At 44.1% G+C, this 27373-nt stretch overlaps 2 pseudogenes; both read right to left on the bottom strand.

The window, feature by feature from the left end:
• Nucleotides 1-12428: 12428 nt before the first annotated feature.
• LOC133063391 (zinc finger protein 75D-like) lies at nucleotides 12429-20720 on the bottom strand (annotated as a pseudogene).
• Nucleotides 20721-25172: 4452 nt separating this feature from the next.
• LOC133064000 (sorting nexin-17-like) lies at nucleotides 25173-26593 on the bottom strand (annotated as a pseudogene).
• Between the last annotated feature and the right edge of the window lie 780 nt (nucleotides 26594-27373).

The raw sequence follows: 27373 nt of genomic DNA, 5'->3' as shown, positions 1-27373 counted from the left end.
CCACAATATTGTAAAGTAATTAGCCTGCAATTATAATAAATAAATTAATTTTAAAAATCAACTTGCCATGTTTATGTGAGTCTATTTCTGGACTCTTTAGTCTATGCCATTGATCTGTGTGTCTTCCCCTTTACCAAGACCACACTCTTTTCATTAACATAGCTTTAGAGAAAATCTTATAATCAAGTGATGTAATTTCTTCAGTTTCTTTCTTATTTTTCAAACTATTTAGGCTATTCTAGTTCTTTTGTCTTTCCACATTGTATTAAATCTATTGACTGGTTTGGGGAGAACTGACATCTTTGCTATGTTGAGTTTTTTCAGTTTATGAATGTGATTTGTTTTCCTATTTAGGACTCCTTTGATTTATATATTTCACCCGTGGTTTATGGTTCTCAGTATACATAATCTGCACATGTTTCGCTAGATTTATGTCTAAACATTTATTTTTTGAAGCTATTGTAAATTACATTGTTTCCAGTGTACAGAAATAGAATGTTTTGTTTACTGACCTTGCATTCTGTGATCTTACTAAATTTACTTATTCTACTCCAGAAATTTTCGCAGGGTTAGGATTTTCCACATTTAGTCATGTCATCTGTGAATAAAGACAGCTTTGTTTTTCCTTTTCAACCTGGATGTTTTTTAATTTTCTTTTCTTTCATTATTGCACTGGCCATGTCTTCTAGTACAATGCTAAACAGGGGTGGCAGGAGTGGGTATTCTTCTCTTGTTCCTTATCTCAAAAGGGAAAGCATTTGATCTTTGATAATTGTGATATGAGCTATAGAGATTTTGGTCTTTTTTTTTTTGGCCATGTGGCATGCAGAGTATTAGTTCCCTGACCAAAAACTGAACCTGTGCCTCCCACACAGAACCACAGAGTTCTAACCACTGGACTGCCAGGGAAGTCCTGTGATTTTTCTAGCAGATGATCTTTTACAGGTTGAAATAGTTCCATTTTCTTCCTAATTTCCTGGGAATTTTGGTCATAAATGTATTTTGTCTCCATTTTCAGTACAGTGCTCACTTCCAGTTTCTAGTTGTGCTGAGCTGAAGTAAAAGGCTATCAGAGAACATAACAGTAAACTCACCATCAATTCAGTAGTAGTTTGAATTCTGGTATTCTTCTACAAATCACCTACTGCTATTAACAGTTTGAAGTTCTCAAACAGTTGCTCCATGCATTATACCCAGGTTTTAGAGTTTGTGTCTAGGTGAGAGAAAAAGTGAAGCAAGCTTACTTCTTACCTAGAAATGGAACCCGAATAATATTCATAATGGTTTTTCTCGTGCTTTTCAAATCTCTATTCATTTTATTTCTTTTACTATATTATAGGTTCTCTACTCTGATACCTAATCCCTGGTTCCACAGAAGCCTTCCCAAGTCAGTTTACTTCTTTTCAAAGCCTTCCCTTAGTCTTTCCTTTTTCTTGTCCACAATCTTCTTCCCTGTCCTACCTGTTACTATTTGTTACCTGTAAGCTGACTTGTCACCCTCTGCTTTAGTCCCCTCTTAGTTTTTAAATTGAGATATGTCACATATCATAAAAGTCATCATCTTGTAGTATTTAACTCGGTGGTTTTATCAGCATATTTACATTTCATCATCACTATTTAATACTTGAACAACAACAACAATCTAATTAGCAGAGGAATTGCTGGGTAAAACAGTAAGTCTATGTTTAACTTTTGAAGTTACTGCCAAAATGTTTTCCACAGTGGCTATACAATCTAAATTTCCACCAGCAGTGTATGAGGGTTCTAATTTCTGCACATCCTTGAAAACACATCTTGTTATCTTTTAAAATTATAACCATGTTAGTGGATATAAGTGGTATCTCACTGTGGATTTGATATGCATTTTCATGGTGGCTAATGACGTTGAGTCCCTGTTCATGTGCTGATTGGCCATTTGTGTATCTTACTGTGAGAAATGTCTGTTTAAAGCCTTGCCCTTTTCAAGATTTCCCTGGTGGTCCAGGGAATGTAGACTTGATCCCTAAGCCCATGTGCCTCAACTAGAGACCACGTGTTGTGGTTGCTGTGCCCTTGCTAGAGAGAAGCCTGCACAACAAAGAGCCCACGTGCCCCCAACTAGAACTTGATGCAGCCATAAACAAACAAATACTATAAAAAACACTTATTTGCCCTTTTCAATATTAAATTTTTGTAGCTTTCTTTGCATTTACTGAAAATCAATCTAGAACTTCTTGTCTCTGCCTTTAGTGCTCTAGTCACGTTATCCATAAGAAGTTAAAAACTTAAAAACATCAAAGATACTCTCCAAATGTGAATGCTAAAGTCCACTCTCAAAAAAGTAGAGTGCCTATGCCAATTTAATCACATCTCTTAAAAATTAATATTAAGTTTTGTAAGACAGTAGAGTTGAGTGTTTCCTATTCTAGTTTAAGGAAGCTGTGATTGGTCTTGAAAATAAGGCAGAGTGGTAAACCGACCATGAAAAGCCAATCTGTCAAACAAATGAATGATGTAAATATTATCCATATTGTTTTAACCATATAAAGAAACCTAGAAAATGCCCATTTTATCCCCAACCTAGCATTCTTTAGAGACAAAAATGCAAAACCCAAAATGTTTGTGAACATAAAATCCCACCACCAAAGACAAGGCCCGGCACACAGAAAGTGCCCAATAAACATTTGCCTGATGTTGAATGAATAAATGAACATTCATAGTGCATATCTCTCAAAAGTTTTCAGGAGCAAACATTTGGAGGCAGAGATAAACGAAGAACCTGGTTTTGGCAGCAGGTTTACGTAAAAGTTGATTTGGGAACTGCAGGTGATAAAAACTAGTTCAGGGGAAACTGGGAGATAGTGAAGGACAAGGAAGCCTGGCGTGCTGCCATTCATGGGGTCGCAAAGAGTCAGACACAACTTAACAACTGAACAACAACAAGGGCAGCAGGAATGCTGGTTACAAATAACACTTGGTTTGTTGATTTTTATAAATGTTAAATTACAGCAAGTATTATTTGGCCATGGAATGATCTTTCAAAGCATTTTCCACACACAATTCTTGACTATCAGAGCACTGGGTATTGAAGCACACTGTAACTACTTTAACTCCAGAAAGAGAATCAAGGGAAGGAATGGACACTAACCAAGAAAAAGAAAATTCCTCATTTAGAGGAAGTGTGGTGCCAAATGGGGATAAAAATAGAATAGGAATACTTCATTTCCATTTCACTTTTTATCTTAGCTGTTACCAACATGTTATGGTTAAATGGTAATAAAATACAATCAAACAGGAATGGTTAGAGGGAATTATAATAAATTCTAATGTTTTTAGTATTCATTTGCTGATTATTTCAATTAAAAAAGAGAAAACCAATTAAAGTAGGTAAATGAGGGTACTTTGAGCTCCAGGGGAAATGTCCCATATGAATATGTTAGAGAGTTGTTGCTATTATTATTTTCTGCCACTTAACTCATAATGAATCACTCTGGGGCTTGTTAAAAGTTAGCAGTTGATCATGAAGTTTCACCTTATTAATAAATTGCTCTGGTGATCACTACAGGCATCTAGTATTCCTTGTGGACCACCCTCATTATGAGGCATATGGGTTGCCTGTTGTTCTCATAAATGAATATCCCCAGGAGGGGGAGTGTATCAGGAATGGTCCCTTACAAAGTCATCTTTGTTGGTCAAGCTCTGGTTGCCCTCTGAGGGAGGGAAACGCAGCTCCCTTGTTCTTAATTAAGCTTGCCTCTTGTGGAGACAGGGCCTCTGTTGAATGGGAATACTTTCTCATAGATGGATTAGGGTATGGTTGTCAAGATTTATTGATCTCTTTTAAAAGGAACTATTTATTCATGGAATGTCATAACGTCTGAGATTTGCTTTAAAATATTCCAAAACAAAAACAAAAACCGGATAGGATAAGTGAAACAAAATAGGCAACATGTTGCTAACTGGTGAAGCCTACATAAGGGTCCATCATATAATTACTATGTGTTTGATAATTTCCATAATGAAAATTTAAAAATATATACCTATAAAAGGATTATTAATCTCCAACATTTATTATCTTAAATCAGCTACTGCTCTATGTATTAGAACTCTTTTCAGTTACAATTCACATTGGCTTAAACAATAAAATGAAGTTATAGATTTATGTATTAGTAGCTGAAAAGTCCAGGGCAATTCTAGGTGTCAGGTGATGCTTGATCCTACAGCTCAATGGTGTCACCAAACCCTGCATCATATACATCACTGCTCTGCCTTCTGTGGTATTGTTTTCATCCTAAGGCTCACGTCTCTCATTTTAAGGAGACTGAACATCTGCTGGGTAACATGCATCATCCTGCAAGTGTTGATCTGTTCTAGTGTTTCCAAAAAGTCGTGATGGGATCGGTTTAAGGTCATAGGCCTAATCCTGAGCCATCTTTCTAACCAAGGATGGAGAACCTCCTGGGGAGTAGATGAGTTGAAAGATCTTACACTGGACTTTAACCCACTGTCCCCAGATGTACTTGGGTGCATAACACATCCTTCATGGAATAGCTGTGCACATCTCAGTGTTCTCTGCCTACCAGCTCAGGACCCCCTGACAGAACAGATTTCCAAGGCCCTTCCAGGTCCTTTTACACACCTCAGTGTTGAGAGTCCTTGGGAAGAGATGTGCCAAGGGCCTGAAGGACCCCCAGGACTGTGTGTGCACTCAGGCCCTTGCTGAATTGCAGGCATTCAGGTCCAGTGCAAGCACTGAAGAGCAGACGTGGTGGGGGAGTGTGCTGGAGGAGAGGTGAGCTGAGTGGAGGTGCTTTCCCTGGGGTGCACATGGAACCAAGTCTTCCTACTCCAGGGCGAAGTTCCCTGAGCTCCAAGCTAGAGCCTTCAGGCAGCTGGAATGACAGCCTTAGACATTCCAAGGTACCCAGCGTAGGACTCCTCCGTGCATTCCTTGATGGGACCTACAAGCTCTTTGCTTCCTTCTCTTCTGATAAAGAACAAGATGAGAACTCACAGCCATCACACACCTGTCAAGCAGTCAATATCTAAAGAAGAGAACACTGGGACAGGGGTGCTCTGAGTGACCAAAGCTAATGTTTGGTGCCTATGGCAGCTTTTTTCTGTTTGATGTAAGTTGATCCTTGAAGGACATGGGTTTGAACTGTGAGGCCCCACTCACATATGGAGCCTACTGAATAACTTTGTCCTAAAGTACATGATCCATGCCTGGTTGAAGTTGCAGGAACACAGATCCAGAGGGCCAGTGGTAAAGTCATACACAAATTTTGAACTGTCCAGCAGCTGGCACCCCCAACCTACTCCATGTGTTGCTCAAGAATCAACTGTATTTTCATTCTTATATTTACTATAGGTCAGTTTTGTGCCCAACACTGAAGATTCAAGGCTACACAGGACAAAGCCATTGCCCTCTTGATGCTCATATTCTAATGGGTGCAGACAGACAAAAACAACAAACCAAATAACTCTACCTTGTGATAGAGTGGTGAGGGCAGACATGACTGACTGAACAAGAGTGAAGGTCAAGAGAAGATAAAGCTCTTGTGCAAGCTTGGGTTTCAAAATGTGGGAGCTGTGGAGAGATCCAAGAGGAGAATATTGTACAAGTGCCTCTTAACTCAAAGAGTAACACTCAGGAACTCCCTGGCAGTCCAGTGGTTAGAACTCCAGGCTTTCACTGCCAAGGGCGCAGGCTCGATCCCTGGTTGGGGAATTAATATCCCACAAGCCGCATGGTGCAGTCGAAAAGATAAAAGATAGGAAATATGAGCTTCTCCTTTAAGGAGGATAAATAGCTTTGATGTTGGGTAATGCTTACTTATCATAGTTACAGGATGAAGGAAACATTTAAAAAACATTTCCCTAACTCCACATAAGAAACTAAATTTTAAAAAACCAGAAAAGAAAAAAAAAGGTACTTCCTGAGAGTCCATGGGTTGAGAGTCCTTGCTTCTACTGCAGGGGGTGGGGAGACAAGTTTGATCCTGGGTTGGGGAACTAAGATCCTGCAAGCTGCACAATGCAGTCAAAAAACAAACTATTGTTTCTTACTCTACTAACATTGAAAATATGAATATTTACTTATTCGGCTGAGCTGAGTCTTAGTTGCAGCAGTTGGATCTTTCAGTTGCAGCATGCGAACTCAGTTTTGGCATGTGTGATCGAGTTCCCTGATCAGAGGTTGAACTCAGGCCCCCTGCCTTGCGAGTGCAGAGTCCTCACCTCTGCGTGAGGTAATTCAGAGTCCTCACTGAATTACCAGGGAAGTCCCAATCTACTTTTTTTAAAAGATTGTTTTAAAGCTTAAAATATCTAACTCTTCTCTTCATGAACATTAAATATCCATCACTTTTACATTTTTTTCAGATGTTCTGAAACTGTTCGGTATACAAGTCATTGTTGGTATTCAGTCGTTAAGTCGTGTCCAACTCTTTCCAACCCCATGAACTGCAGCACACCAGGCTTCTCTGTCCAAGTCATAGACAAATACTTAGTGTGAAAATCATGATGTTGGAAATGTTACATTTATTGGCTTAAAAACTCAACAGAAAGACTTCTTACTAAGTTCTTCCTTGAAGGTGCAGGGTATTCGAATACAATAAACCTTTACATTTTTGTACTAGTGCTTAGACCTGAGCAGTTCGAGATTCATCATCCTACAGTGGTGAAAATGAGAAGTGATTCTGATAGCTTTCCTACATCTGAAACTGAGTGAAAAACAAGAGCTGGCTTGCACAATTCCTCTCACAAGAGCCAGATGGGAAAACAGCTTTAAGTGAAGTGCAGGCACTATCATTATGGATGAATTAAATTATACAGGAGGAACTCCTGACAAGATGCTTGAGTGTGGAAAGAAATTCGGTGCAGCCCAGTACCCTTGTCCGCTGGAGAATTCATACACAAAGAAACTCTACGTGTACACTGGGTTTGGTTGATGCTTTGAACAATGATCCAGCCTTGCTCCCCACTGAACCCACACAGGGAAGAAACTATAAAAGTGCCAAGTGTGGAAGAGATTCAGCAACAATTTGCTTTTGTAACTTGTTTGAAAAGAAACTTAGAAATAGTGTGGCTAAAGCTTCAACACTTTCTACTGAGGGCACTTTAGAGACTACACAGGAGAACCCCGGAAAGAATGTTGAGGAGGCCTTCAGCAAATAATCACTGTGAGCCCTGGAGGGAACGCTCCTGAGACAAAAGCAATGGGCAGCCTTGATCCGTTACACGTGAGTGGGAATGAGTCAGAGAATGCACAAGGTGCTCAGTTATCACTGGTCTGTGGTGTGAAATGGTTCAGTGAATGTCTGGAAAACCCTTTACAGTGTTCAAATCTTCTGCATTACTCCCAACTGTCCAGATGGATAGAAAAGAAAGAAAAGTGAAGTCCCTCAGTCGTGTCCAACTCTTTGCGACCCCACGGACTGTAGCCTACCAGGCTCCTCCGTCCATGGGATTTTCCAGGCAAGAATACTGGAGTGGGTTGCCATTTCCTTCTCCAGATCTTCCCCACCCAGGGATTGAACCTGAGTCTCCAGCATTGTAGGCACACCAGGGAAGTCCACTGCCAGGTGGTATAAAGCCCTGACAGGGTTTCTGCCCTAAGTCGTAAGCGGTCACTGCAGACCCACAGAGCAGGGTGCCTCACAGGGCGTGTCATTCATTCACAGAAGCACACCGTAGAGTTTAAAGTACAGCAGAAAACATGTTCACTAGGAGAACAAAGAACAAAGAACTAGAGCTCCAAGCATTGTCCTGAAGAATCGAAAAGGCTGCTTAGGATTTTTTGTCTCAAGTTCTCCAGCAGAATTAAACACTGTTCTCATAGTTTCAAAAGCGGATCGAAACACCAGAGTTTTAGTTTCCAAGCTCTCCTCCTGTACTTCCCCTCCAGTCAAAATAGAGTGGAAGTTCTCAAGATCAGCTTGAGGTTACAGTCAGCTTAATGGCCAGAACTCTGGGTATGCAATGGTCCCAAGACTGTGGCCACTGGGATGGACCAGTGCAGAGAAGGTGTCGAAGATCTGGGGGCTAGACTAGATCAGCGATCTACTTCCCAGAAGCAACCCTGGAGCCACTTGTAAGGCTGTTAACTGAACACACAAAAAATAAAGCACCTTTGTTGTCCTAGAAATCATATGATTACAAAGGTCACATTAGCAAGACTGAACCCAGGGTCAAGTCTGAATTCATTTTTGAACCAAGGTTCAATAGTTTTAGTTTTATATTGTTGTTTTAGTAATCAGCTCTCATTCCTGTGATGAGGTATAGAAATGCCTTCTTCCAACTTGCACACATCCAACCCGAATTCCAAACACAAGGAATAAGACACTGTGCTGCTAACTAGTGGCTAAGACTTTCCCAGTGGAGGTTTCTCATTCCCCAACTGGATTGTACTGCTCCCGTGTTCCTGTCCAAGTTTCTTCTCAACTGTTACCTTTCAGTCCAGGGAGAGAAGCCACATTCCTCTTTATACTGTGGGGAAATTTGGTGGCTTGTGTCCTGTGTATTCTGAGGCACAACCCACAAAAGGCACAAGAGGTATTTAACAAACCATTACTTGAAGGTAATGGTGAAGAATGGAAGGAAATGTGAATGGAAGGAAATCCATTCTTGTGAAGAATGGAAGGAAATCCCTACCCCCCCTCAAGCCCACTGATGGACAGAAACCCTCCCAGTGCATGAGGGGCTAATGGTGCAGTGGAAGACAAAGACAAAGTGGAATGAGGTCAGAGGATTGAAGTGCCTCATCCACTTCAACAACTGACCTCTTATTTGTTTTGGGTAAGCAATCCAGTCTTTCTTTCCCATCACCTAAAATCTTGAAAGCTCCTAAGTGTTCCCACTGGTGTTACAGTTACATCATCTCAGTGGAGCATTGAGAGGAAACTAGGTCTCTTCTGAGGACCAAAGCCCAGGCTGAATGACAAAGGTTTCTGAGCTCTACCAAAACAGCCAGCTCAATTAAGACAGGTCAGGTTATGCTATAGAAACACACAGCACCAACATCCCAGTGATTTAACACAACAGAAGTTTATTTCTTGTTCCTACAAAATTCATTACAGGTCTGATAGACCGTCTAGAACAAATACCTCTCCCCAGTGTGGGAGGTCAGCATTCCAGACTGCTCTGATCTTGTGGCTCCTATGTGCTTACATGACTGAGGCAGAAGACAGCATAAGAGTCCTGTACCAACAAATAAGTGCTTCAGCCAAGAAGTGAGACTTCTATATAACCCACTGCTCAAAACTATCTCAGGACCCTGTCTAACCAAAAGGAGCAAAAAGGGATAACCACTCCCCCTTTTTTTCTTTCTTTTTGGCTGTCCCACATTAGCTTACGGGATTCCAGTTCCCCAACCAAGGACTGGACCCAGGCCCTCAGCAGTGAAAGTGATGCGTCCTAACCACTGGACCGCCAGGAAGTCCCAAGCACCCCACTCTTACTGTTCACTGGGATAAAAGCTCCACAACAATGAGCATTTTTTCTCCTTGTCCACTATCATATCCTTAGCTTAGAAGAGTACGTGGGAACTTCCCCGGTGGTCCAGTGGTTAAGAATGTGCCTTCAAATGCAAGGGACAAGAATGTGCCTTCAAATGCAACCAATCCCTGGTTGGGGAAACAAGATCCCATATGCTTTGGGGCAACTAAGCCTGCTTGCCACAAGAGAAGCCTGCACACTGCAACAAAGACCCACCACAGGAAAAAAATAAAGCCTTGTTGAAAGTCTGCTCTTCAAAAAACAAGTACCTGGACACATAATAGGACCTCATTAAATCAAATGCATGAATGCAGTGCCAGAAACTAATCCATAGGTGTACCCTGGGAGAAGAGACAAGAGTTCCAGGGGTGTTAAGACCGAGGGTGTTGGGTAAGATCTATGCAGAGCTGGCTGTGCTTAGGAAATAATCCTTGACAGAGTTCATCTTGGGGAAGGAAATGAAATCTTGCTGACAGCAACACAGACCAGGTGACTTACACCATAAAGCACTGAAGCCAAGGGACAAATCAACAGAGCAAACCACCACTAGTGCTCAGCTCCTGGAAGGAGCTCCAACAGCCACAGATGCATTGGCTCCTTCAGTGTGGTCAGTCCACCCAACACACCACTGCGGATCAGAGGAGAGGAAAGGACGTGGACACCGTCTGAGATCCCACTACCAGCGTGGCCATTAGGTACTTTTTCTTCATCAATCCCTCTAATCCTCAGAAAACCCTGAGTTGAGCTTTATCTCTATTTCATAGAGAAAATGAAGACTTAAGCATGTTTCAGTAATCAAGAAATTACAGTTCTACAAGCTTGAAACAGATCCAATGTCATCCAGGCTGACTGGGCAGGGACAACATACAGATCAGGCCAACTGATCCTGTCTTCAGACCTGACTAGTTACAGCTAAGTGACAGCCAGCGGATCCACTAGTTGTGGGGTCTTAACAAGTCCCTAAATCTCTCTGAGCCTTAACTTCCTTGTTTCTAAGAGATATGTTAAAGACATTATTTAACTCCTTTCCCAACACTACCTGAAAGCTCTATCGGGAACACATCTGAATCAGGGCTGTAGATAAAAAGGTGTTATAAGAAAACCCAGAGTCCAGAGAGATTCTCAGCAGTCTATGCTGTGCTGGAGAAAACAGAAATAGAAGATCCCATTTGCTTAACAGTTTATTGTCAGCCAAGGGAGGTGCGGGTTCACCCACCTTCATCTACCACTTAGCATCAGCTCCCAAACCTTTGAACTTGGTCTCCTGCTCCCTGGATTCAGAGCACCATGCCCAGTGACCCACAGGATCCTCCCTACTGCACATACTCCAGTTCCCAGACAAGCATAACCCTCCCCTTGTTCTTAATAACAAACAAAAGCCAAGTTAAAATGCAAACAGACAAAAAACTGAGAAATTGTTCCTGAATTCCCATTAATATCCATTTAGGCCTCAGAAAAGTACTCATGTTGATGGCTGTTTTATCCTATTGGCATTGTGAGGTAAGGAGTCTAGTTTATTACAGAAAACTATTTTCATCTAATATGTTGTTTTTGTTCAGTTGCTAAGTTGTGTCCAACTCTTTGCGACCCCATGGACTGTAGCCTGCCATCTAATATAGACTGAATGGTAAAAATTCAAATTCATGTCCACATGACCTCATTAGATAGTCTCCTTTTTTCAAACATTACCAATGAGAGGCATGATGGTGCATCAGTTCATCCAGCAGATTCTCCACCAGTAAAGTAAATTATTTCATCACAGTAAAAATTGTGCTAACAGGATTCCAGAGGTATAGAAGTTAAAAGGTTCATAAAGGAAGTCAAAACCATGTCAATTTGGCAAACACTGTCCAAAGACAAGAGTAAGAAAATTCAACTTGGTTTCTGGAAAACTTAATATTAAAATTCATTTCTGCCCCAAAAGACTATTGAAACTGCCAAGTCGGCTACCTGAAAGACAATGTATGTAATGAAACATGTATATTACTGCTTTTTATTTTGGAAAACTATGCTATAAATGTTTCTATCTTATGTGCTTAACAGTGGCTGGAAGATCAATGAATAACAATATTTACCTCTGTGACCACAGAAGACTGGTGACTCATGACTGCATCTGCTATTTGAAGCTGGTGTTGCTATTTTGTCAGCTAAAATCCCCAAAGCTTTTTTCCTTACTCAGGTTCTAGAACACCTGTTTTCCTAAGGAATTCAGTGATGGTTCTAAGTAAAAACAGTAAGTAGTACAACTAACTACTACTGTTTCCTCTCACAGTCAACCCTAATTTCTTTCTATGAAACATGATGTTTATATCACCAAATTTTCCCCTGGTAAAAAATTCTTCATGCTTCTTAATTTTGAAATTTTTCATGAACTTTAGGGTTAAACTCTGGTTGGTAAATTTTTTAGACTAAGAACACTGGATAAGCTTTTCTTCATTGGTGTCAATTCTGGTGTCAAAGTCTTGAGCATCTACTGAAGCTTGCATGTGTTATAGATGGGTTCTCCGGTGTTTAATAAGGTGGGAATTTTGACTGAATTTTTTTCCACATTCATGACATGTAAAGGGCTTCTCTCCTGTGTGAGTTCTTTGATGTGTGTGGAGATGTGAATTTTGACTGAAGCTTTTCCCACACCAGGAGCATTTATATGGTTTTATTCCTTGGTGTGTTGTTAAGTGCTTATTAAGATCTGACCTCCATCTAAACCTCTTATCACACTGTTGACATTTATAAGGTTTCTCTTCAGTGTGAATTCTTTGGTGCTTAATAAGGTCAGAGCTTACTCTGAAGCTTTTTCCACATTCCTGACATTTAAAAGGCTTCTCTGTTGCACGTTCTTTCTTATGAAGCTCCATAAGTTTCAGCAGCTCTTCCTCCCACCAGTTGCAAAATTTCTTTCTTTCCTTCACTGGAAAATCTTGGTGCCATTTCCCCAGCCTATGCACATCACCATGATTTTCTTTGCCTGTTGTTTTCTGATGAACATTCACACTGGCTTTTTTTGATACTATGTCTCCTGGTGCTTGTATTTCTAAGTCAGAAAGACACATAGGTTGATGATTTTCCATGTCATTTTTCAGCTTTCTCTCTGTTGGAATAAACATAAGAATCAGTCTACTGTATGTCAGAGCAAGATAACGATGGGGACAGAAGAAAAGCACAACATTCACTGATTTAAAATATATATATATAGGGAAGTAGAATCTTAAAATGTTAAGCCCTTGGAAAGGTTCCTAATCTAGGCACATTTCTCCTCTTCCCATGGTATTATTTACCTGAAAGCAGCTCTCCAGGATTGTCTTTGAACACTGGAGATCCTTGAATATATGGCTCTTCCCCTTGGTCTAAACAGGAGATCACTTTAGGTTTGGGGAGCACAAATAATGCTGTGAAATAAAAAACTGAGGTCAACGACTAGAACTAATAATGGTTCACTAATTCCAGACTACTTCAGGAAAAGCAAAAGATACTCTAACAGTCTGTCACCCTGAATGGTTAAATGGATACTCTCATATCCAATATTAAGTTTACACTATACTACATTTGTGAGTGGGCATGAAAAGCCAAGACTGAAAAATGAACCTAAGCTAGATCGATGGGAATCCAGTGCAAGTTCCACATCTTCTGACACCAACTCTCCATATTCAGCTAAGGTGTAACCTAATTCTAGAGCCTGCAGGAAACACAGACTGTGCTATAACATATGACATCTTCGGGAAGACTTATACTGGATAAGACCAGTTTAGGGGAGTTGATGTGAAGATCAGTGGGCATGTATCAGGCACAAATGATACATGCCATCATTATACTAACTTTTTATTTAGTTCTCAAGCACCAAACACTGGACTAGAAAAGATTTCCACCACTCCCATAGCTCACTGGTTCACATCTAGGTGGAGGAAACAGACAAGAATTACTTAGTGAACTTATTCCAAATTGTACTGCCAAGTATGGAAAGTATTCATCACTCAGTCATTCCATAAATACGTACTGAGTGGTTATGGTACACCAGGCACCCTCTATGTGCCAGGGACATAGTGGAGAATAAGACAAGTCCCCTGATACCAAGGAGCTTGTCCTCTCATGCAGAGTCAGACAATCTAACATCAACAGACAAACAAAAGTCAGGAAGTGATAAGTGTTTTGAAGAAAACTAAGGGAGGGTAAGAGAACATTTAAGACTCTGTTTCTGTGAAGCTATTTTAGATAAGGCTGCGAGAAATGCTTCTTTTAGAAAATGACATCTGAGCAGAACCCTAAAGTGAATTTTGTCACGTGACAGAAAAGTGTACCAGGCAGAGGGTAAGAGAAAGAAATGAGCACTTGAAGTCCATGAAACAGCAAGGTGACAAGAGTGAAGAAAGAGGCCAGGTGTACTGTTTCTGCCCCCGTCTGATGTCTATGTCAGAAGCTTTCTCTATCTCCTTTATACTTTAATAAAAATTTATTACACAAAAGCTCTGAGCGATCAAGCCTCGTCTCTGGCCCCGAATTGAATTCTTCTCCTCCGGAGGCCAAGAATCCCAGCGTCTTTGTGTGATTCAACAACAACCTTCCATCTTGGGAGCTCGTCCAGGATTCTTCAGGACAAGGCTCACTCCTACACTGCATTTCATAATCGGTCTAACTGCTGGGTCTGCGGAGCGCTCCCCTCTTCATCAGTGGAAGGCTTCCCGTGGTGGACATCTCCACTTCAAGGAAAAAACTTTCTCCAAGTCTGCAAATACCTTCAACAACAATCGCATGTGATGCTTCTTAAACCAATGACATCTAACAACCTTAAGATGGACTGATGTAACTATGGACATAATGTGACTTTTCATTTTGATTTTAACTTGGTTTAATGACTATTTAGCCTTACTTCTGTAACTGTATAATGGGGTTTTCTTACCGTCTAAAAGCTTTAAATTTACAAATGGTTGTCTAAGCTCCTATGAGTGCCACAGCCTCCTTCAACTATTACTTGGGGCCCCTGGATCAGAGACCCTCAATATGAGGGTAAGGAGAATATGTTGCCTCAACAATTTAGGGACCATGCTCCTAAACAGCAGGAAGTAGTTATGGAATGAAAACAACGCCCCTTTCCCTTGGCAACATAATTCTCATATAAGAAAAGGGGGGAATGAGAGTCATTTCCTAGGCAGGTTGATAAGAAGTCTAGGGGTCCCCAAGGAGACAGGGGTCTGGAATTCTCAAGGAGGAAGAAAGGACAAACTTTTTTCCCTCTACATTCCTTAGGATTATATAACAGTAATGTATCCTGCCTGAGGACAGTCTCTGGATTAAACCTTCTGGCTAATCCTGTTAACTTAAAATGTAAATTATGGGAGTAGGTCTGGTGAGGTCTTTACAACCTCTGAGACATTCTTTGGATTCAATGGGGAGTATATAACTCCATTGCTAACACTAGCAAGGGGGTACTCCTTCTGCCTCCTTCTGATGTCTATGTCAGAAGCTTTCTCTATCTCCTTTATATTTTAATAAAACTTTATTACATACACACACACACACACACACACACACACACACACACAAAGAGGCCAGAGCAAGAGCATGAGTGGCAAGAGATGACAGCAGGAAGATGAGAAGTCACACCTTGGAGGATCCTGGGGGCCGTGGTAAGGAATTTGGTTCTAATACTGAATATATTGAGAAGTTATCATAGGTTGTTCTTTTGTTGTTGTTAAAAGTTCTACCAGTTTATTGCTACCAACCCCTCTCCCTCTACCCTCATGCACGCATACTCAGTCATATAACCCCATGGATTGCAGCCTGCCAGGCTCCTCTGTCCATGGACTTTTCCAGGCAAGAATACTGGAGTGGGTTGCCATTTCCTTCTCCTATGACAGATTTTTAAGCAGAAAATATGATCTGATTAGGCTTTTTTTTTTTGGCCGGGTCATGCAGCTTTGGGGATATTAATTCCATAACCAGGGACTGAATCCACACTTGTGGCATTGAAAATGAGAAGCCCTAACCAATGGACAGCCAGGAAAATTCCCCATGATTAGGTTTTTAAAAGACTGGCTGCCGTGCGGAAAACAGTGTGGGAGAGCAGGAGTGGTGGCAATGGGTGCCAGTAAGAAAGTACTGAGGTGAACCTTGTGGCTGAGATGAGGATGCGAACAGTGCAAGAGGGTGAGACATGATCCAATTCAAACTACACTGTGATTGTGGAGCCAAAATGATCAGTGATGTGTTAGTAGTGGGGTGTGATGGCAACATGATCCAGGGGTTTTCTGGCCTGAACTTTAGGTTAATGGTTATATCTTTCAGGGAGACAGGAGAGATTAGAGCAAAGCAGATTTGAAGGGAACAAAAATTTTGGATAAGAAATGAACATGTGAACTTGGCAGAAGCTCACGGGATCTGGATACACCTATCCCGTGATGAACCACTATCTGAGAATCAACGAGCTACTGAAACAGAGACTCTCTCATGGGGGTAAAAGTAAACCAAGAATGTGACAGATTAGTCCATTCCTATGCAAAGGGAAGAGGAGAATCTTTACCTAGAGAGACGACAGTCTCATAGTTTTCATGCATTACGTCATTGTAGAGGGCCTTCTGAGTGGGATCCAGTAGTTCCCATTCTTCCTGGGAAAAGTATATGGCCACTTCCTCAAATGTCAACAAACTCTAAAGAAGAGAATGGCTTTAACTCAGAACTTGCCACTTCAAAGACAGTCCAACCATCTGGCCATTTGTTAGCCAGATATTAAAGGAACAACACATGATACTTTTTAAAGTGAGGAGGCAGAAAAGAAAGAGGGAAGGGATCAGTAAACAGCCCAGAAGGTACCCAGTTCCCCTGGGAGATCATCTGAGTTAACATGCTCTTGAACACCTGCTGGGCAGGGTGGGTCATGGACAGCAGGGAAAAGCAGCCCCAAGAAGCTGAAAAGCACAACCCACCTGGGAATCAGGCAAGATGAACTCAGGTGCCACTGTCCAGTCTTTGGTGTTTGCTTGCTCAGGAAGGGCTAGGATCTGGTAAGTAGGTAGCACTGTGGGTGAAAAAGTACCACGGAAATTTCTCTTACTTCTGTTTCTAAATATACTAGGCTCACTTCCAAAATGTAAAAGATTCCCATGTTTTCAGGATTGATGAGATACCTTTACAAGTGTGTGTGGTGTCTAGAAATGGTTCTCTCCTTGTATATAAAAACCATTGACTACCAGCCCCTAAAACAGGTTCCCTAATCTTGAGCAAATTTATGAAAGGAAAAAACCTGTTATCCTGTCATGACATGAACTGAGAACAAAATACTCAGGGAATCTAGTGTACAGTAAGAAATGTTGCTTTAGCATTTTTTTAAAAAATTATGACTTTTTGCCTGGACACAATTTTATTCACATTTTGTCACTGATAACCCCTTAATTCCTTCGTTTTTACAAGGACAGGTGAGCCCAACCTCTACTTTTCTAAAGAACTGAGTTCCCAGTATCATTACCAGAGTTCTGTGGTTTGGAGATTTCTGTATCTTAGGCCAACCCCCACCCTCAACCCCACACGACCTATTCTACCGCCACCTGGGGGGCATCCTAATTGCTAATGTAGCTCCATTAGTAGATACACAGGGCAGGGTAACCAGAAAGTGCTCACACATTCTGGCTTAAATTATATCCCACCTCCCAGGAGAAGAAAAGTAACATGAAGATCCTTACCCCTCTCACATACGGGCTCAGGTTCTTTGTGGGTATTCCTGCTCAGTGGCTCTTGTAGACCCTGGTGTATACTCCAAAGTTCTTCCTCCCAGGACATGCCCACTGGCTGGGACTCTGCTGGCTTCAGCTGGAAGCCTGGGGCCTCTGCTGCTTCTCCCAAGAGCACTGCCTCTTTTCCCAGCTCCTGGACTGCAACCTAGAAATAACCCCCATACTTGTTACCACAGAACTGACTTTTGGTTTGGGCTTGATGGGAGAGGGAGGAAAAAGCAGAGTGAAGACTGTGGGGAAAAAGGGAGACACTGAAGGAAATGACACAAAGACCTAGAGATACCAGCTACCAATTTTCCACAAGAACTATCCATAAAATACGGGAAATTGGGAGAAACCAGAAAAGGGTGGTTACTGCCAGCTCTCCAAGACAGCAGTCCCACCCTCTGAATTCAGCCCAGTTCGGCCCACTAACAGGGTTGCACAGGCCACCTGTTCTCGTGCTGCCTTGACAGGCTTTCTCTCCCAACTTAGATCCTTGCCTTAGTGGTTTCCTGTCTTCTAATTCTCTCAAAAGATTAAGGAATTGAATTTAAAAGTTGTCCTGTCAACCAGATTTTCCACATGGTCAGGGAAGATTCTCACAGACAATGGGGATGAAATGGAGAAAAAAGCGGGTAAGAGTAATGGCTCTGTCCTATCCCCAAATAATTTTGATACAAAACATGTGCCCTCCCAGTATTCACAGTGGGCCTGAGGCCAGCTGGTGAGCTGTCACCTGCCCAGGGGCATGTCCCGGATCCCCACTCGGAGCAGAGCCAGGAACAACCACTGACAGAGGGCAGTGGAGGCTCTCGCCTATGGTACAGAGGACACTATCCCTCAGGGTCTTTCTTCTCTCAGCTACTCTGCTGGCATTTCAAATCTTTCTTTCCCTGTGTTCTTTCTACTTTTTCCCCTTCCTGGGCAGTCGTCCCCTAGTTGTTCAGTTTCTTCCTTCTCTGTCACGTCTTCGCTCTCCTTTGGTCTCTCAGAGTCCTTTCTTTTCTGATCTGCCCTGAACTCTCCAGCTCCTTAGTGCCTTTTGTTTGTTTCTAAGAATTTAAGGTCCATCTCCTTGGCCAAGCCAGACGAGGCTCATTACCCTCAACACAGCCTGGCTCCAAAGACAGCAAAACTCAACTCTGTCCGTAAGGCCAGGGGAGTCTCTGCCAGGATCTCTGAATCCTATGGGCTGACTAAGGCTGCAGGTCTGTGCTTTCAGGTCCTGCTTCACAAGTGCTAAAGGAACAATACAATAGTGACCTAATCCATTTTTCATCCCAATTAACTGCCCCAATATATGCACCTTCACTCTATTTCACTGCACATCAAGAATCTTTCTCCTCACCCCATTCCTTGTTTGGCCAGTTTCGCTCTGCAAGTGTTCTACCAGGACCACAGCCTCCTCAATGCTCTGTGGATGGTGCTTCTTTATGAGAGTCTGGGTGTCCCCGGGCAGAATGGTCAGGAACTGCTCTAGCACCACAAGTTCCAAGATCTGCTCTGTTGAATGAATCTCTGGCCTCAGCCACCAACGGCATAATTCCTGGAGCTGGTCACCAGCCTCCCGGGGTCCAGCTGCTTCATGATAGAGGAAGTTCCGGAAGTGCTGGTGAGACCTCTCAGGACTGATACTGTCCATCTGTGGGCCAAGTTTCTCATGCTGACTGGTGTTCTCTACCACAGGTCCCTTGGTCTCCCAAAGAGCTCTGAATGAGCGTTCAAGTACTTACACACCTTCAGATCTACTGTCATCATTCTGATCTAGGAATAATTCTGCTCCTGTGCTGGATACAGCACCAGCTCCAGGTCTGACAACTGAGGCCCAGTCTGGTCTGGAACAAAATCAATAAAACAATCTTCTTCCTAAGGCATTCAGGGCAGAAAAAAGTGCATGTCAGTAAGATGCTGTCACATGAACTTTACTATCTGCTAGTTATAATGAGAAAGATGAACTTTAAAAACCAACTTCCAGGGCTATGTTTTTCTATTATTCAACTTAATACAGCATAGCTTACTGAAGACAAATTCCAATAAATCACTTTGCCTTTAAAAAAAATAATCAGGAAAGGTATATGGGTGAGAAAACTAATACCCACTGGCTGCAAGGAGTTTGGGGATTATCCAAAGATTTAACTGAAAACTTCCTATGTCATCCTCTATTGTTAAGGAAAGATCAGGAGAATATTCTGAGTTTGTCTTAAATTTTCACATATTGTCCTAGTCTGTCTTTAGTAAGAGGATACAACTTCTATAACCTTTATCCTTCTGGGAAGATGAAAGCCTTCACTTCCTGGACCTTTTGAGGTGCTCCTTTCCATTGTATCAAAACTGGTAGGAGAGCTGCAACAATGAGACCAGAGTGGGAAAAAAAAAAAAAGTAATTAGGAAAACGGAGCCTTATTCTTCTGAAAAAGCATCCCTCAGTAACTAGTTGTTCAACATTTATTTTGGCATTTCTTTGCAAGACATATAAAAAACACTATGTAGAAGAATAATATCCGTATTTTAAATTTCTCTTGACCTAGGAAAAAACTACAGCTGACCCTTGTTCACAAACTGTTTATTCAAATGTCAAGTGGTGAGACTTCCCTGTGGTCCAGGGGTTAAGAATCCGCCCTCCACTGCGGGGGACGTGGATTTGATCCCTGCTCAGGGAACTAAGATACCACACGACCCAGGGCAAGTGAGTCTAGCAGGTAACTAGGGAAAGCCCACCGGCTACAAAGAGCCCGCACGCTGCAAAGACCCAGCACAGTCAAGAGATTTTAAAAAAGAAGCCCACGTGAGTGGTAATTACATTCAACTGCTACTGATTCCTTTCAGATTCTCCCAGGGTCCTTCAGACTTCTAAGCGATGCTGGTGGGGGTGGGGGGGAAAGAGCTGTCTGTCTCACTTTCCCTGAGATGACCAGCAGAAACGGCATAGAAATTCTGCCCAGGAAGCCTCGGTATCCATAAACGGCCGGCTCCCGATGGCCGGCCGGCTCAGGGTACGCACGGGACACTAAACAGGCTTTCGCAACACGGAAGCTGATCTCTGAGCCTGGGCCTCTCGTTTCTCCCGCGGTCACATCAGCCAGTAAAGGAAACACCGGTGGAGGCGGCAAAGTGGACACGACTCGGGGCGCGCCCGCGAGCACTGGGCCTACGGGCAGTATCCGAGGCCTCCAGCTGCGCGGCACAGGGCGCCACCCGCGCAAAGAGTGCAGAAAGCAGTCTCAGGAGCCTGAAGGCGGGCCTAGCCCGAGTCAGTCCTCTGCTCGGCTCGCAAACGCCCCCGGCTGCACAGCAGGGGCGGGTGTCTCTCGGCGGCTTCGGAGCCGGTGCCGAACTGGAAGCCGCCTCTAAGTTACCTCAGACGGCCTGGCTTCCCGGAAGTCGCTCCCACTTCCCAGCGCTCAACCGCAAGTCGTCTCCCGTCTCACAGCGGCTCTGAGGTGGACAGCCCCCGCTACGCTGCCTAGCGCGCCACTCAGAGGCTCGGAGCGGGCGGAAGAGAGTAAAGCCGGATTCCACTTTGGTTCCCCGGCGCCGGAAAACCCGCCCAACCGGAAGGGGACGTGACGTACTTCCGGAGAGGGCTCCGCACCGCTCTTTGCTTTATCACGGCCGCAACTCAGAGGGCAGCCTGTCGGCAGGAAAGAGTTATCGCCGCGAAGTCTCAGGCCCGTGGAGCCTCGTGTCCCTGCGTGGGCGCCGCCCTCTCAAGGCCATTTCTTCCTCCGTCGCTGCCGGTGCGCCGGGTGCGGCCCCCGTCCCTGCCGGTACCCGAGCTGGGCCCCCTCCGCTTCTCATAGCCTCCTCCAGTACCTGGTGTTTACCTAAAACAATAAAATAGCCTGTTACTTTGTCAGAAAAATGAATTTGGGGACAATTTAGGGTTGGAATATGTAAAGTCGCAACCGTTAGCAAGTCTGGCGAACATAACTCAAGAATCCAAAGGAGGAAAATGGGAGTTAGTGTAGTGGGTTTTCATTGGCTGAATTTTGACGATCTCACATTGGCAGGTCTTTTGCTGGGCCAGGAGAAATTCTTCTGGTGGGTAGAAAAGTAAACCTTCTTCCTGTTGCTGATGCAGTTCGTGTCTAGAGGTGGGGCATGATACCTGCTCTTTTGAGCTCTGATTCCATTTTAAATAAGAGTAATTTTCACAAAGGCAGTTTTGTCTTATTAATCTGCTTTGTGAGAGGTGCAAGCTAGACGCTGAGATGCAACCAAAGTTCCCACAGCTGAGTGAGCACTGCAGTCCCTCAGTTTTACAAGATACGTCAAGAACCAGAAGATTTTCACTTACAGAGATGGCTTGGATCTTTATAATGTGTGGGGAGAAAGCCTGAGTTCTACAGGGACAGATACCTCCCTTCCTTAGTTCTCTGCAGCCAAGATCTATTGAGAACTCTCCGTCCTTCCTTCAAAGGGGAAAAGGAAATCTGTTCTCCTAAAATCGGGAATCAAGAATTCCCTGGCAATCCAGTGGTTAGGACTCTGCGCTTCCACTGCAGGGGGCACAGGTTTGCTCCCTGGCTGGGGAATCAAGATCCCACATGCTGCACAGGGTGACGAAACAAAAATAAAAAAACTGAGGAAAACAAGTGCTTAAGCAGAAGCTAAATTAAGCTTCTCCACCTTTTTTTCAACTGCCTGTCCCCTCACCGAGGCCATCTCCAATCTGACTTCCATTCTCTTTCCATGCTCCCTTTCTCACCATGCCTTCCTCTGCTGGGTTCTCACTCCAGATGCTGCACCACGCTCACTGCCATCTCAATGCTTCACTTCTCACCTAGGTTTGGATCTCCCTGTGCAGAACCATCAGGACTTACTTTCAGCTCCCGGATCCTATACCTTAACGCAGCTTGGGGTGCAACCATCATGACCAAGGCTCCCAGAACTGGCTGGAAGCTTGTGAGGCCCAGCAGTTGCTGATAATGGGAGAGTCTGAAGAGCTGGTGGGAGCTCTCCAATTGCCAAATTCAATTCCCACAACGTGGGTATAATCAGGCTGACATATGAATTACCTAATAGAAATCAAACAGGCCTTGACCATCACTAGATACGGTTTCCAGTCCCAGCTCAACCGATACTAATGATGTTGGGGGGAAATACTGAACTTCTCTGTGCCTCTATTTCTCATCTGAGCATAACAATACCATGCAGCACAGAGAAAAAGATTAGATATGCTATTTGCATAGCATCTGGCCCAGTGCTTGGCACTTAGAAGGTGCAGAATAAATGGTCTGGGTTGGTGTGAGAGAAGTACCATCTTATAGGAATTTTAAGCATATCTCACTATTTGACATATATTAATAGATTTAGCGTCTGTCATCCCCACAGAATGTAAGGTTCTTGGAGAGTGGGTAATCTGTTTCATTGGTGAATCACAGCACCTCAAGTTATCTAGTCCTAAAATAAACATTTGGCAAATGAATAAATGGGTGAAAAAAGACAAAGACGACTAGGGTCTTCAGACCTGGTTTACTGACCGGGTGTCCAATCCTTAAGTATTATAAAGAGTACAAACGAAAATGAAAATTGGTCTCGGCTGAGATGTTCCTGAGATCTGTCTCCCCTTCGTTTCCATTCCTATGGCTCTAAGATGGGATTTCTGAACTTCAGCACTATTAATATTGGGGGCCGGACAGGTGTTTGTCGTCTTGCGCGCCCCGCCTCTATTACACTGCAAACACCTGCGGTCCGAGTTTGGCTTTCTGCGCCACAGGTACACAGCCCTTGCTCAGCTACATTACCGACCTAAACACCAGAATTTGTTTCTGCGGGGTTATCTACTCCATAGTCTGGACGCTCTCTGAGGACAAGGAGTTCTGAGCTGTCTTCGTGTTTCCACTACACAGCACATGAGTGCCATAAGGCCTTGGTGAACCAGTGCTTTATTCGCGTAAATCACAACAAGAGGTTCAGGGCCTTTCAAAGGCGACTTCACGGGAAAAGTGAGGGGCAGGGCGAAGGGCGACAGGGCCCACACACCAGGCTTCCGCGGTCCCAGGCCTCTCCAAACAGAGGAGGTTGCAGCTCACGGCCACTGAGTGTCTTCCCGTTCAAGGATCCGAGATATGACTAGAGCCTCAGAGAAGCCGGAGCCGCGGAGCTCGGGTCCGCCCACCGGGAAAACCGCCCTCAAGCCAGTCAGTCAACCACCAGGCGGTCTTTCCCAGCGCGCAGCCGGAAGCGGCCGCTATGCAAGCCGGGACTTACAGAAGGCCTGGCGCATGCGCAAAGGCTAAGCCGGAAAACACCGCCGCGGAACACCAATAGCCCTCCCCCACCTGGTCCCGCCCCTTCGCTAATCGACACAGTGTTACCCAATGAGAAGGCGAAATCCTCGTTGCGTCATAACCTATTTAAGCCGATTACTTGTTAATCCCTCCTATTGGTTACTGCCTTTCAGTTTGACTGGGCGCTTCCGCTTCTCTTATTTTGAAGGGTCCTTGTAGCAATCTCATCTATTCCTCCGTTTACAGACGAGACGGCCACAGTAGTGCTACCGAGAATCACTGCTCTTCCTTCACGTCTTCCCACAATCAAACACAATTCTGTCCCTCTCTCCCCCACCCACCTCTCTTTCCTGTCAATATAGCCATCCAATTACCTTGCTGTCTAAATAGGGAGGCAGGGAATTCCCTGGTGGTCCAGTGGCTAAAGACTCTGCGCTCTCAATGCAGAGTCTGGGGTTCGACCCTTGGCAGGGGAGCTAGATCCCACATGCCGGAACTAAAAGATCCCACGTGCTGAAACTTAGAGTTCACGTGCAGCAACTAAGATCCTGCTCAGCTAAACAAACAAATAAATATCTAGGAAGATATCCTAGAACGTTGGGAACCTAGAGACTTGGGAACCTTGTGGCAGTCTGCAAATAATTAGCTGTGGTAGCCAGTGGATCGCTCTTGCACTTTGTTTCATCATCTATAAAATGAATACAGTAGCAGGCAGGAACACTGTAAAGATCAAAATAGATGAACATGGTTAAGTCCTCCCATTTATTTAGGACTTGTTTGACTATTTAATTTTTTTAAGCTATTGTAAACTATATTAATTCCAGTGTATATAGAGAGAATTTGTTTGTGGATGTGGACTTTGCATCATGTGATCTTACTAAATGTACTTGCTCCAGAAACTCTGGCAGGCTCTTAGGATTTTCTACATTGACAATCACGTCACCTGTGAATAAGAGCGTTTTGTTTTTCCTTTCCAATCTGGATGTTTTGTATTTCCTTTTCTTTCTTGATTGGGCTGGCCAAGCCTTCCAGTACAATGCTAAACAGGAGTGACAGGAGTGGGTATTCTTGTTTTGTTCCTTATCTCAGAGGGAAAGCATTCAGTCTCTGACAATTAAGTGTGATACGTACAATAGGTTTTGTTTGTTTGTTTGTTTTTCAGGCAGCAATCAGGCTGAATTTAATGATGGGGAGCTGGGCCAGACCATCATTCGTGTCCGACTCTTTGCGACCCCATGGACCTTAGCCTACCAGACTCCTCAGTCCATGGAATTTTCCAGGCAAGAGTACCAAAGTGGATTGCCAGTTCCTTCTCCAGGGGATCTTCCCAACCCAGGGATCAAACCCAGGTCTCCCGCATTGCAGGCAGACGCTTTACCGTCTGAGCCGCCAGAGAAGCCCAAGACCATACATAGACCTCTGCCCATCCCTTTGGCTCATGGCCCCCAGAAGCCAGAAGCAGCCTGGAGGGAACTGTGGTTCCTCCCCAGGCAGGTAGCCATGGTCCCGTGAACTTTGTGCAAAATACTAAATGCTAATTTGGCACTGAGGGCCAGCTCTGGGCGATCCTTTGTGTAGCCAGCCCCAGGATGGGGGAGGATGGGGGGAAAAGAGGTGGGTTAGGAGGTCCCTGGCCAAGAGGAGAAAAGGGGACAAGAGAAAGGAAAATGCCCCCAGTTTGGGAGGCAGGGTGGGATACAGGCACAGGGCTAGTTTCTGAACATTCCCCCAGGGCAAAGGGCAGACATCCGAGCGCTGGAGATCACAGGTACTCGTCTCCAATGTCCTCCAAGGCGAAACTGCCATGGACGTCACTGGCACTGGCATCTGTACCTGGAGTGCCAATTACCCGCAGACTCACAGCACTTAAACAGCTTAAACACTTAAACAGCTTGTTTAAGAGTTTGACCATGGACTCCCAGCTGGCATCTGGTGACTCAAGCAGCGGTGGTGACTTCACAGATTACTGGCTGTCTGTGCATCTCATTGTGCCCCCCCCCTCCCCCGCCGGGGCAGCATCTTCCTGATACTGCCGCCGGATTGCTTCACCATCAGTTCCTCTACCATGCACTGCAAGCAGATACTCATCATGATAGCCTGGGGGCTGGTGATGGTGACCCACTGTAGCTGGTCCTTGCTCATGAGGTATTCAAAAGCCAATTCCAGGCACACCTCACCCCGGCCGAGGCTGCTTGTGCCTCGGTTGGGCAGTGGCACAGAGGAGATGACCCACCAGCATCGCATGCGGGTGACCCGGAAGGAGACTTCACGGAGTTGCTGGCCAGGCAAGCGGAGCTGGAGGCTGAGCTCACTGTTGTTGCCTGTGCTCACCACCACCAGATGGACAGTCCTTCTCTGGGAAGTCAGCCACACAAACATTGAAGCACAATTAGCCATAGTGCCGCAGTGTCTGGGCCAGCCGCCGGAACTCCTTCTTGGAGACCTTCTCCTGCAATGATTTGACCTCCTACTGCTCCTTGGCAACCAGGATCCACCCACGCTCAATGTCTGCTACCATCTGAGCATAAAGCAGGTTCAGGACAACCCGGTTCTCCATGACATCGTTGTCATAGGCAGAGTCCAAATAACTCTTCCTTAGCACAGTCTTATACTCTTGACTCTGAAGACTGGTAACAGACACACAAGGCAACTCAAACTCTTGCAACTTCCGTACAAAGGAAAAGGCTTCATCCTATTTTGAACTAGAAAGAGACTGAAGTAGCTGATCAAGTCATCTGGAATATCCAGCTTTGCAGCCACACTCTCCAGGACATACTCAATCTGATCTGAAGTTAGCACGTTGGCCTGAACTTTCTGCCCGTTGTTGAGCAGCACTTCCGAAGAGAGCTCTTTTGTGGGGACCTACTGTGCCCGACGCAGGAAACTATTGAAGGCCTCGCTGCTCCCAAGCAATGGGTCTTGCCAAACAGCTTGCGTGTACTTCTCTAACTGCTCTCTCCTGTTTCACCTCAGCAGGTGTCAAGAGACAGAAGCTTCTTTGGGGTAAATGCAGGAAGCACATTGGTCCCATATTCCTTCCGAAGCTGCTCGTGCAGTCCCAGGAGCTGGCTATAGCACACCCAACAGTGCAGGACTCCATTCCTGTAAATGTTTATAAACCACGTTGGCTGAGCCGCCGCTCCCCACGCTGCGTGACTCGGTTTCAGGAATGGAAAAGTACATATTCCCTGTAGCAGGGCCCGGGTGGGCTCCGGACTATGAGGGGCGCAGCGGCTTTGCACCCTCGCTTCCGCTCCTCAGCGCGTCTCCGCAGTCTCGCTCGCCATTTGCCGGGCGCGGGGTGTGCTAACAATAAGTTTTTTCAAAGTAGATGCTCTTTGGGAGTTCCCTGGTGACCTAGTGATTAGGATTTGGTGCTTTCAGTGCCATGGCCTGGGTCCAATCCCTGGTCAGGAAACTGGAATCCCACAAGCTGTGGGAAAATTAATTATAAAAATAGATGCTCTTTCATAGGTTGAAGAAGTTCCATTCTTTCCCCAGTTCCCTGAATTTCTGTCATAAATAAATGTTTTATTTTTCTCTCCATCTTAACTACAGTGTTCATTTCCAGGCTGCTAGTTGTGCTGAGGTAAAGGAATATCAGAGAACATAAATTGTAAACTCACTATCAGTTCTGTGATGCTTTGATTCTACTGTTGTTCTCCAATTCACCTTCGATTAATACTGTAAAGTTCTCAAATAGCTGCTCCATGCATTCTACCCAGGTTTTAGGGTTGTTGTCTATGTGAGAAAAAAGGTGAAGCATGCTTATTTCAACTTACCCAGAGCTGGAACCCTGATAGCATTAGTTTTTCTAGTGCTTTTCCAAACTTTATACAATATTCTTTCTTTCTTGTATTACTGGTTCTCCACTCTGACATCTAATCCCTGCCTCTGCAAATCTTAATAAATTAGTTTACTTCTTTTCAAAGCCTGTACTTTATCTTCCTTTTTTTGTTGTCC

Source organism: Dama dama, chromosome 10, assembly GCF_033118175.1.
Source record: "Dama dama isolate Ldn47 chromosome 10, ASM3311817v1, whole genome shotgun sequence".
In the NCBI taxonomy this organism is placed as follows: Eukaryota; Metazoa; Chordata; class Mammalia; order Artiodactyla; family Cervidae; genus Dama; species Dama dama.
This window is presented reverse-complemented; position numbering and strand designations above follow the sequence as displayed.